Source organism: Nothobranchius furzeri, unplaced genomic scaffold, assembly GCF_043380555.1.
Source record: "Nothobranchius furzeri strain GRZ-AD unplaced genomic scaffold, NfurGRZ-RIMD1 Scf161, whole genome shotgun sequence".
Lineage (NCBI taxonomy): Eukaryota > Metazoa > Chordata > Actinopteri > Cyprinodontiformes > Nothobranchiidae > Nothobranchius > Nothobranchius furzeri.
In genome coordinates, this window is record NW_027223177.1 from 35001 (window position 1) to 45000 (window position 10000).

Genomic DNA, 10000 nt, shown 5'->3' on the forward strand with positions numbered 1-10000 from the left:
GAAGGCTGCGGGCATGGGGATGCCTGATGAGCCTGGATGTGATGCAGGTGAGAGAGGGGACAGGGCAGAGGCCGGCTGGACGTGCAGCGGGCAGGGGGAAGCTTGAGCCTTGGTGGGTGGTTGTGCATCCAGGGCGGGCAGGGAGAGGTGAGACGTGGGCCTGGGCTGGTCGTCAGCGGTTCACCACAGGCAGCTGGTGGCGGTGTGGAGGAGCAGAAGCCTCCAGCAGGTGATGGCGGGGTGGGGGAGCAGCAGCCAGCCTCAAGCAGCCAGCCTCCAGCTGCTGATGGTGGGGTGGAGGAACAGAAGCCTCCAGCTGGTGATGTCAGGGTGGAGGAGCAGCAGCCAGCCTCCAACGGCTGATGGTGGGGTGGAGGAGCTGCAGCCAGCCTCCAGCAGCTGATGGCGGGGTGGAGGAGCTGCAGCCAGCCTCCAGCAGGTCATGGTGGGGTGGAGGAGCAGCAGCCAGCCTCCAGCAGCTGATGGCAGGGTGCAGGAGCAGCAGCCAGCCTCCAGCAGCTGATGGCGGGGTGGAGGAGCAGCAGGCAGCCTCCAGCTGGTGATGGCGGGGTGGAGGAGCTGCAGCCAGCGTCCATCAGCTGATGGCGGGGTGGAGGAGCAGCAGCCAGCCTCCAGCAGCCAGCCTCCAGCTGCTGATGGCGGGGTGGAGGAAGAAGCCTCCAGCAGCTGATGGCGGGGTGCAGGAGCAGCAGCCAGCCTCCAGCAGCTGGTGGCGGGGTGGAGGAGCAGAAGCCAGCCTCCAGCAGCTGATGGCGGGGTGCAGGAGCAGAAGCCAGCCTCCAGCTGGTGATGGCGGGGTGAAGGAGCTGCAGCCAGCCTCCAGCAGCCAGCCTCCAGCTGGTGATGGCGGGGCGGAGGAGCAGGCAGCCTCCATCAGCTGATGGCGGGGTGTAGGAGCAGCAGCCAGCCTCCAGCTGGTGATGGCGGGGAGGAGGAGCAGCAGCAGCCAGCCTCCAGCAGCCAGCCAGCCTCCAGCAGCTGATGGCGGTGTGTGGGAGCAGCAGCCAGCCTCCAGCGGCCAGCCAGCCTCCAGCAGCAGATGGCGGGGTGGAGGAGCTGCAGCCAGCGTCCATCAGCTGATGGCGGGGTGGAGGAGCAGCAGGCAGCCTCCAGCTGGTGATGGCGGGGTGGAGGAGCTGCAGCCAGCGTCCAGCAGCTGATGGTGGGGTGGAGGAGCTGCAGCCAGCGTCCAGCAGCTGATGGTGGGGTGGAGGAGCTGCAGCCAGCGTCCAGCAGCTGATGGTTGGGTGGAGGAGCAGCAGCCAGCCTCCAGCAGCTGATGGCGGGGTGGAGGAGCTGCAGCCAGCCTCCAGCAGCCAGCCTCCAGCTAGTGATGGCGGGGTGGAGAAGCAGGCAGCCTCCATCAGCTGATGGCGGGGTGGAGGAGCAGAAGCCAGCCTCCAGCTGGTGATGGCGGGGTGCAGGAGCTGCAGGCAGCCTCCAGCAGCTGATGGCGGGGTGCAGGAGCTGCAGCCAGCGTCCAGCAGCTGATGGTGGGGTGGAGGAGCTGCAGCCAGCCTCCAGCAGCCAGCCTCCAGCTAGTGATGGCGGGGTGGAGAAGCAGGCAGCCTCCATCAGCTGATGGCGGGGTGTAGGAGCAGAAGCCAGCCTCCAGCTGGTGATGGCGGGGTGCAGGAGCTGCAGGCAGCCTCCAGCAGCTGATGGCGGGGTGCAGGAGCTGCAGGCAGCCTCCAGCAGCTGATGGCGGGGTGGAGGAGCTGCAGCCAGCGTCCAGCAGCTGATGGTGGGGTGGAGGAGCTGCAGCCAGCGTCCAGCAGCTGATGGTTGGGTGGAGGAGCAGCAGCCAGCCTCCAGCAGCTGATGGCGGGGTGCAGGAGCAGCAGCCAGCCTCCAGCAGCTGATGGCGGGGTGGAGGAGCTGCAGCCAGCCTCCAGCAGCCAGCCTCCAGCTAGTGATGGCGGGGTGGAGAAGCAGGCAGCCTCCATCAGCTGATGGCGGGGTGGAGGAGCAGAAGCCAGCCTCCAGCAGCTGATGGCGGGGTGCAGGAGCTGCAGCCAGCGTCCAGCAGCTGATGGTGGGGTGGAGGAGCTGCAGCCAGCCTCCAGCAGCCAGCCTCCAGCAGCTGATGGCGGGGTGCAGGAGCAGCAGCCAGCCTCCAGCAGCTGATGGCGGGGTGGAGGAGCAGCAGCCAGCCTCCAGCAGCCAGCCTCCAGCTGCTGATGGCGGGGTGGAGGAACAGAAGCCTCCAGCAGCTGATGGCAGGGTGCAGGAGCAGCAGCCAGCCTCCAGCTGGTGATGGCGGGGTGGAGGAGCTGAAACCTGGGTCGGACCTGGTCTGCAGCAGGGCCCATTACCACTCAGAAGCTGATGGCAGTGTGTGTTTAGGTCCCTGCGGGGTGGATGAGCTGAAACCTGGGTCAGACTTGGTGTGCAGCAGGGCTCAGCACCCTCCAGAAGCCGATGACAGTGTGTCTTTAACTCCCTGCCTGGTGGGAGAGCTGAAAGCTGGGTCGGACCTGGTCTTTAGCAGAGCTCAGCAGCCTCCAGAAGCTGATGGCAGTGTGTGTTTCATCCCCTGCGGGGTGGGAGAGCTGAAACGTGGGTCGGACCTGGTCTGCAGCAGGGCCCATCACCATCCAGAAGCTGACGGCGGTGTGTGTTTAAGTCCCTGCGGGGTGGGAGAGCCATAACCTGGGTCGGACCTGGTCTGCAGCAGAGCTCAGCAGCCTCCAGAACCTGATGGCAGTGTGTCTTTAATCCACTGCGGGGTGCAGGAGCTGAAACCTGGGTCGGACCTGGTCTGCAGCAGGGCTCAGCAGCCAGCAGAAGGTGATGGCAGTGTGTGTTTAGTTCCCTGCGGGGTGCAGGAGCTGAAACCTGGGTCGGACCTGGTCTGCAGCAGAGCTCAGCAGCCAGCAGAAGCTGATGGCAGTGTGTGTTTAATTCCCTGCCTGGTGGGAGAGCTGTAACCCGGGTCGGACTTGGTCTGCAGCAGGGCCCATCACCATCCAGAAGCTGATGGCAGTGTGTCTTTAATTCCCTGCGGGGTGGAGGAGCAGAAACCTGGGTCGGACCTGGTCTATAGCAGAGCTCAGCAGCCTCCAGCAGCTGATGGCAGTGTGTGTTTAAGTCCCTGCCTGGTGTGAGAGCTGAAACCTGGGTCGGACCTGGTCTATAGCAGAGCTCAGCAGCCTCCAGCAGCTGATGGCTGCGTGTGTTTAAGTCCCTGCGGGGTGCAGGAGCTGAAACCTGGGTCGGACCTGGTCTATGGCAGAGCTCAGCAGCCTCCAGAAGCTGATGGCAGCGTGCCTCTAAGTCCCTGCCTGGTGGGAGAGCTGAAACCTGGGTCGGACCTGGTCTATAGCAGAGCTCAGCAGCCTCCAGCAGCTGATGGCTGCGTGTGTTTAAGTCCCTGCGGGGTGCAGGAGCTGAAACCTGGGTCGGACCTGGTCTATGGCAGAGCTCAGCAGCCTCCAGAAGCTGATGGCAGCGTGCCTCTAAGTCCCTGCCTGGTGGGAGAGCTGAAACCTGGGTCGGACATGGTCTGCAGCAGGGCTCGGCAGCCTCCAGAAGCTGATGGCAGTGTGTGTTTAAGTCCCTGCCTGGTAGGAGAGCTGAAACCTGGGTCGGACCTGGTCTATAGAAGAGCTCAGCAGCCTCCAGCAGCTGATTGCAGTGTGTGTTTAAGTCCCTGCCTGGTGGGAGAGCTGATATCCGGGTCGGACCTGGTCCACAGCAGGGCCCATCACCCTCCAGAAGCTGGTGGCAGTGTGTGTTTAAGTCCCTGCGGGGTGCAGGAGCTGAAAGCTGGGTCGGACCTGGTCTGCAGCAGAGCTCAGCAGCCTCCAGTTGCTGATGGCAGTGTGTGTTTAAGTCCCTGCCTGGTGGGAGAGCTGAAACCTGGGTCGGACCTGGTCTATAGCAGAGCTCAGCAGCCTCCAGCTGCTGATGGCGTGGTGGAGGAGCAGCAGCAGCAGCAGCCAGCCTCCAGCAGCCAGCCAGCCCCCAGCAGCTGATGGCGGGGTGGAGGAGCGGAAGCCAGCCTCCAGCAGCTTATGGCGGGGTGGAGGAGCTGAAACCTGGGTCGGACCTGGTCTATAGTAGAGCTCCGCAGCCTCCAGACGCTGATGGCGGTGTGTCTTTAAGACCCTGCCTGGTGGGAGAGCTGAAACCTGGGTCGGACCTGGTCTGTAACAGAGCTCAGCAGCCTCCAGAAGCTGATGGCAGTGTGTGTTTAGTTCCCTGCGGGGTGGAGGAGCAGAAACCTGGGTCGCACCTGGTCTATAGAAGAGCTCAGCAGCCTCCAGAAGCTGATATCAGTGTGTGTTTAAGTCCCTGCGGGGTGGGAGAGCTGAGACCTGGGTCGGACCTGGTCTGCAGCAGGGCTCAGCAGCCTCCAGAAGCTGACGGCAGTGTGTGTTTAAGTCCCTGCCTGGTGTGAGAGCTGAAACCTGGGTCGGACCTGGTCTATAGCAGAGCTCAGCAGCCTCCAGCAGCTGATGGCTGCGTGTGTTTAAGTCCCTGCGGGGTGCAGGAGCTGAAACCTGGGTCGGACCTGGTCTATGGCAGAGCTCAGCAGCCTCCAGCAGCTGATGGCAGTGTGTGTTTAAGTCCCTGCCTGGTGGGAGAGCTGAAACCTGGGTCGGACCTGGTCTATAGCAGAGCTCAGCAGCCTCCAGCAGCTGATGGCAGTGTGTGTTTGATCCCCTGCGGGGTGGGAGAGCTGAAACTTGGGTCGGACCTGGTCTGCATCAGGGCTCAGCAGCCTCCAGAATCCGATGGCAGTGTGGGTTTAAGTCCATGCGGGGTGCAGGAGCAGAAACCTGGGTCGGACCTGGTCTATAGCAGGCCTCAGCAGCATCGAGAAGCTGATGGCAGTGTGTCTTTAATTCCCTGCGGGGTGGGAGAGCTGTAACCTGGGTCGGACCTGGCCTGCAGCGGAGCTCAGCAGCCTCCAGAAGCTGATGGCAGTGTGTCTTTAATTCCCTGCGGGGTTGAGGAGCAGAAACCTGGGTCGGACCTGGTCTGCAGCAGGGCCCATCACCATCCAGAAGCTGATGGCTGTGTGTGTTTAAGTCCCAGGGGGGTGGGAGAGCCATAACCTGGGTCGGACCTGGTCTGCAGCAGGGCTCAGCAGCCTCCAGTTGCAGATGGCAGTGTGTGTTTAGTTCCCTGCGGGGTGCAGGAGCTGAAACCTGGGTCGGACCTGGTCTATAGCAGAGCTCAGCAGCCTCCAGAAGCTGATGGCAGTGTGTCTTCAATTCCCTGCGGGGTGCAGGAGCTGATACCTGGGTCGGACCTGGTCTGCAGCAGGGCCCATCACCATCCAGACGCTGATGGCAGTGTGTGTTTAAGTCCTAGTGGGCTGCAGGAGCTGAAACCTGGGTCGGACCTGCTCTATAGTAGAGCTCAGCAGCCTCCAGAAGCTGATGGCAGTGTGTCTTTAAGTCCCTGCGGGGTGGGATAGCTGAAACCTGGGTCGGACCTGGTCTGCAGCAGGGCCCATCACCCTCCAGAAGCTGTTGGCAGTGTGTCTTCCATTCCTAGTGGGGCAGGGGAGCAAAGACCTGGGCAGAGGAGCGCCTGTCTGCATCCGATCCGGCCCCTCAGCAGCCCGCCGTGAGCCTTAGAGAACCCCCCCCCCCCCCCCCCCCCCAGCGGGCTCCAGGAACCGGGCCCTGCGTCGGACCCAGCTCAGGCAGGCCCTCCCTCGGGCCCTGCAGCAGGTGGCCCCGTCTATGCAGTCGAAAACCCCGCGAAAATCGGTGTAGAAACGCCCGAGAGGCGTGGTGCGGTTCCCCCGGCCGGTACCGGGTCCGGACCGGTCCGGAAGTCCACCCAGAACACTGCCTGGGGCTTCTGGGCGGCTCCCCAGGCGCAGGCAGTCGAAAACCGCGTGAAAATCGGTTCAGAATTGACAAAACGGCGACCTCGTCGCTCCAAAAACTAAGTCCAAACTAAGCCTTTCGCTTATCGCTTAACGCTTAAGGCGGTCGGCCTTATGGCCAGTAAATGAAAAGTGCCTGCGCCCCTGGAGGTTTTGGAAGGTGCGAGCGATGACCATGCTCGGGTTAGTAGGTGAGGCCATCGGAAAACCAGCGTGAGTTGGCGGGTTTGGGTGGCAATCTATTCCAGGCAGAGTCGACTATCTCTGGGCATCAATTTTGGGATTTTTCCGGCTCTGGTTCTGGGAGAAACGCAGGGGCAAAGTGCACGAGCCGCGGCCGATTTTGGTGGCCTGTCCCTGGGCACAAAGTCTGAGGAGTGTGGGCCTGGTTCTCCGAAAAATACCAGTCTGCTGGAGCTCACTCCCATGGCTCCAGGGGGCACGGCACACCCCCCGGTAGCCGACCAAAGTGATCTACTCGGGCCAGACTCGGACCCACGACCCGGGGTGAGAACCACAACTACTGGTCATCCTTTTGACCTCCAGGGGGCGCGGCAGAGCCTCCCCAGTCCGACGCAAGTGCCCCACTTGGGCCATACTCAGACCCACGGCCCGGGGCGAGAACCACAACTACTGGTCATCCTTTAGACCTCCAGGGGGCCCGGCACAGCCTCCCTAGACCGACACAAGTGCTCCACTTTGGCTGTACTCTGACCCAAGTCCCGGTGCGAGAACCACAACTACTGGTCATCCTTTAGACCTCCAGGGGGCCCGGCACAGCCTCCCTAGGCCGACACAAGTGCTCCACTTGGGCTATACTCTGACCCAAGTCCCGGGGCGAGAACCACAACTACTGGTCATCCTTTTGACCTCATGGTCATCCTTTAGACCTCCGGGGGGCACGGCACAGCCTCCCTAGTCCGACACAAGTGCTCCACTTGGGCTATACTCTGACCCAAGTCCCGGGGCGAGAACCACAACTACTGGTCATCCTTTAGACCTCCAGGGGGCACGGCACACCCCCCGGTAGCCGACCAAAGTGCTCTACTCGGGCCAGACTCGGATCCACGACCTGGGGTGAGAACCACAACTACTGGTCATCCTTTAGACCTCCAGGGGGCACGGCACAGCCTCCCTAGTCTGACACAAGTGCTCCACTTGGGCTATACTCGGACCCACGACCCGGGGTGAGAACCACAACTACTGGTCATCCTTTAGACCTCCAGGGGGCACGGCACAGCCTCCCTAGTCCGACACAAGTGCTCCACTTGGGCTATACTCGGACCCAAGTCCCGGGGCGAGAACCACAACTACTGGTCATCCTTTAGACCTCCAGGGGGCACGGCACACCCCCCGGTAGCCGACCAAAGTGCTCTACTCGGGCCAGACTCGGACCCACGACCCGGGGTGAGAACCACAACTACTGGTCATCCTTTAGACCTCCAGGGGGCACGGCACAGCCTCCCTAGTCCGACACAAGTGCTCCACTTGGGCTATACTCGGACCCACGACCCGGGGTGAGAACCACAACTACTGGTCATCCTTTAGACCTCCAGGGGGCACGGCACAGCCTCCCTAGTCCGACACAAGTGCTCCACTTGGGCTATACTCGGACCCAAGTCCCGGGGCGAGAACCACAACTACTGGTCATCCTTTAGACCTCCAGGGGGCCCGGCACAGCCTCCCTAGTCCGACACAAGTGCTCCACTTGGGCTATACTCTGACCCAAGTCCCGGGGCGAGAACCACAACTAATGGTCATCCTTTAGACCTCCAGTGGGGCCCGGCACAGCCTCCCTAGGCCGACACAAGTGCTCCACTTGGGCTATACTCTGACCCAAGTCCCGGGGCGAGAACCACAACTAATGGTCATCCTTTAGACCTCCAGGGGGCCCGGCACAGCCTCCCTAGACCGACACAAGTGCTCCACTTGGGCTAAACTCTGACCCAAGTCCCGGGGCGAGAACCCAACTACTGGTCATCCTTTAGACCTCCAGGGGGCACGGCACAGCCTCCCTAGTCCGACACAAGTGCTCCACTTGGGCTATACTCTGACCCAAGTCCCGGGGCGAGAACCACAACTACTGGTCATCCTTTAGACCTCCAGGGGGCACGGCACAGCCTCCCTAGTCCGACACAAGTGCTCCACTTGGGCTATACTCGGACCCACGACCCGGGGCGAGAACCACAACTACTGGTCATCCTTTAGACCTCCAGGGGGCACGGCACAGCCTCCCTAGTCCGACACAAGTGCTCCACTTGGGCTATACTCTGACCCAAGTCCCGGGGCGAGAACCACAACTACTGGTCATCCTTTAGACCTCCAGGGGGCACGGCACAGCCTCCCTAGTCCGACACAAGTGCTCCACTTGGGCTATTCTCTGACCCAAGTCCCGGGGCGAGAACCACAACTACTGGTCATCCTTTAGACCTCCAGGGGGCACGGCACACCCCCCGGTAGCCGACCAAAGTGCTCTACTCGGGCCAGACTCGGACCCACGACCCGGGGTGAGAACCACAACTACTGGTCATCCTTTAGACCTCCAGGGGGCACGGCACAGCCTCCCTAGTCTGACACAAGTGCTCCACTTGGGCTATACTCGGACCCACGACCCGGGGTGAGAACCACAACTACTGGTCATCCTTTAGACCTCCAGGGGGCACGGCACAGCCTCCCTAGTCCGACACAAGTGCTCCACTTGGGCTATACTCGGACCCAAGTCCCGGGGCGAGAACCACAACTACTGGTCATCCTTTAGACCTCCAGGGGGCACGGCACACCCCCCGGTAGCCGACCAAAGTGCTCTACTCGGGCCAGACTCGGACCCACGACCCGGGGTGAGAACCACAACTACTGGTCATCCTTTAGACCTCCAGGGGGCACGGCACAGCCTCCCTAGTCCGACACAAGTGCTCCACTTGGGCTATACTCGGACCCACGACCCGGGGTGAGAACCACAACTACTGGTCATCCTTTAGACCTCCAGGGGGCACGGCACAGCCTCCCTAGTCCGACACAAGTGCTCCACTTGGGCTATACTCGGACCCAAGTCCCGGGGCGAGAACCACAACTACTGGTCATCCTTTAGACCTCCAGGGGGCCCGGCACAGCCTCCCTAGTCCGACACAAGTGCTCCACTTGGGCTATACTCTGACCCAAGTCCCGGGGCGAGAACCACAACTAATGGTCATCCTTTAGACCTCCAGTGGGGCCCGGCACAGCCTCCCTAGGCCGACACAAGTGCTCCACTTGGGCTATACTCTGACCCAAGTCCCGGGGCGAGAACCACAACTAATGGTCATCCTTTAGACCTCCAGGGGGCCCGGCACAGCCTCCCTAGACCGACACAAGTGCTCCACTTGGGCTAAACTCTGACCCAAGTCCCGGGGCGAGAACCACAACTACTGGTCATCCTTTAGACCTCCAGGGGGCACGGCACAGCCTCCCTAGTCCGACACAAGTGCTCCACTTGGGCTATACTCTGACCCAAGTCCCGGGGCGAGAACCACAACTACTGGTCATCCTTTAGACCTCCAGGGGGCACGGCACAGCCTCCCTAGTCCGACACAAGTGCTCCACTTGGGCTATACTCGGACCCACGACCCGGGGCGAGAACCACAACTACTGGTCATCCTTTAGACCTCCAGGGGGCACGGCACAGCCTCCCTAGTCCGACACAAGTGCTCCACTTGGGCTATACTCTGACCCAAGTCCCGGGGCGAGAACCACAACTACTGGTCATCCTTTAGACCTCCAGGGGGCACGGCACAGCCTCCCTAGTCCGACACAAGTGCTCCACTTGGGCTATTCTCTGACCCAAGTCCCGGGGCGAGAACCACAACTACTGGTCATCCTTTAGACCTCCAGGGGGCACGACACAGCCTCCCTAGTCCGACCCAAGTGCTCCACTTGGGCTATACTCTGACCCAAGTCCCGGGGCGAGAACCACAACTACTGGTCATCCTTTAGACCTCCAGGGGGCACGGCACAGCCTCCCTAGTCCGACACAAGTGCTCCACTTGGGCTATACTCTGACCCAAGTCCCGGGGCGAGAACCACAACTACTGGTCATCCTTTTGACCTCATGGTCATCCTTTAGACCTCCATGGGGCACGGCAGAGCCTCCCTAGG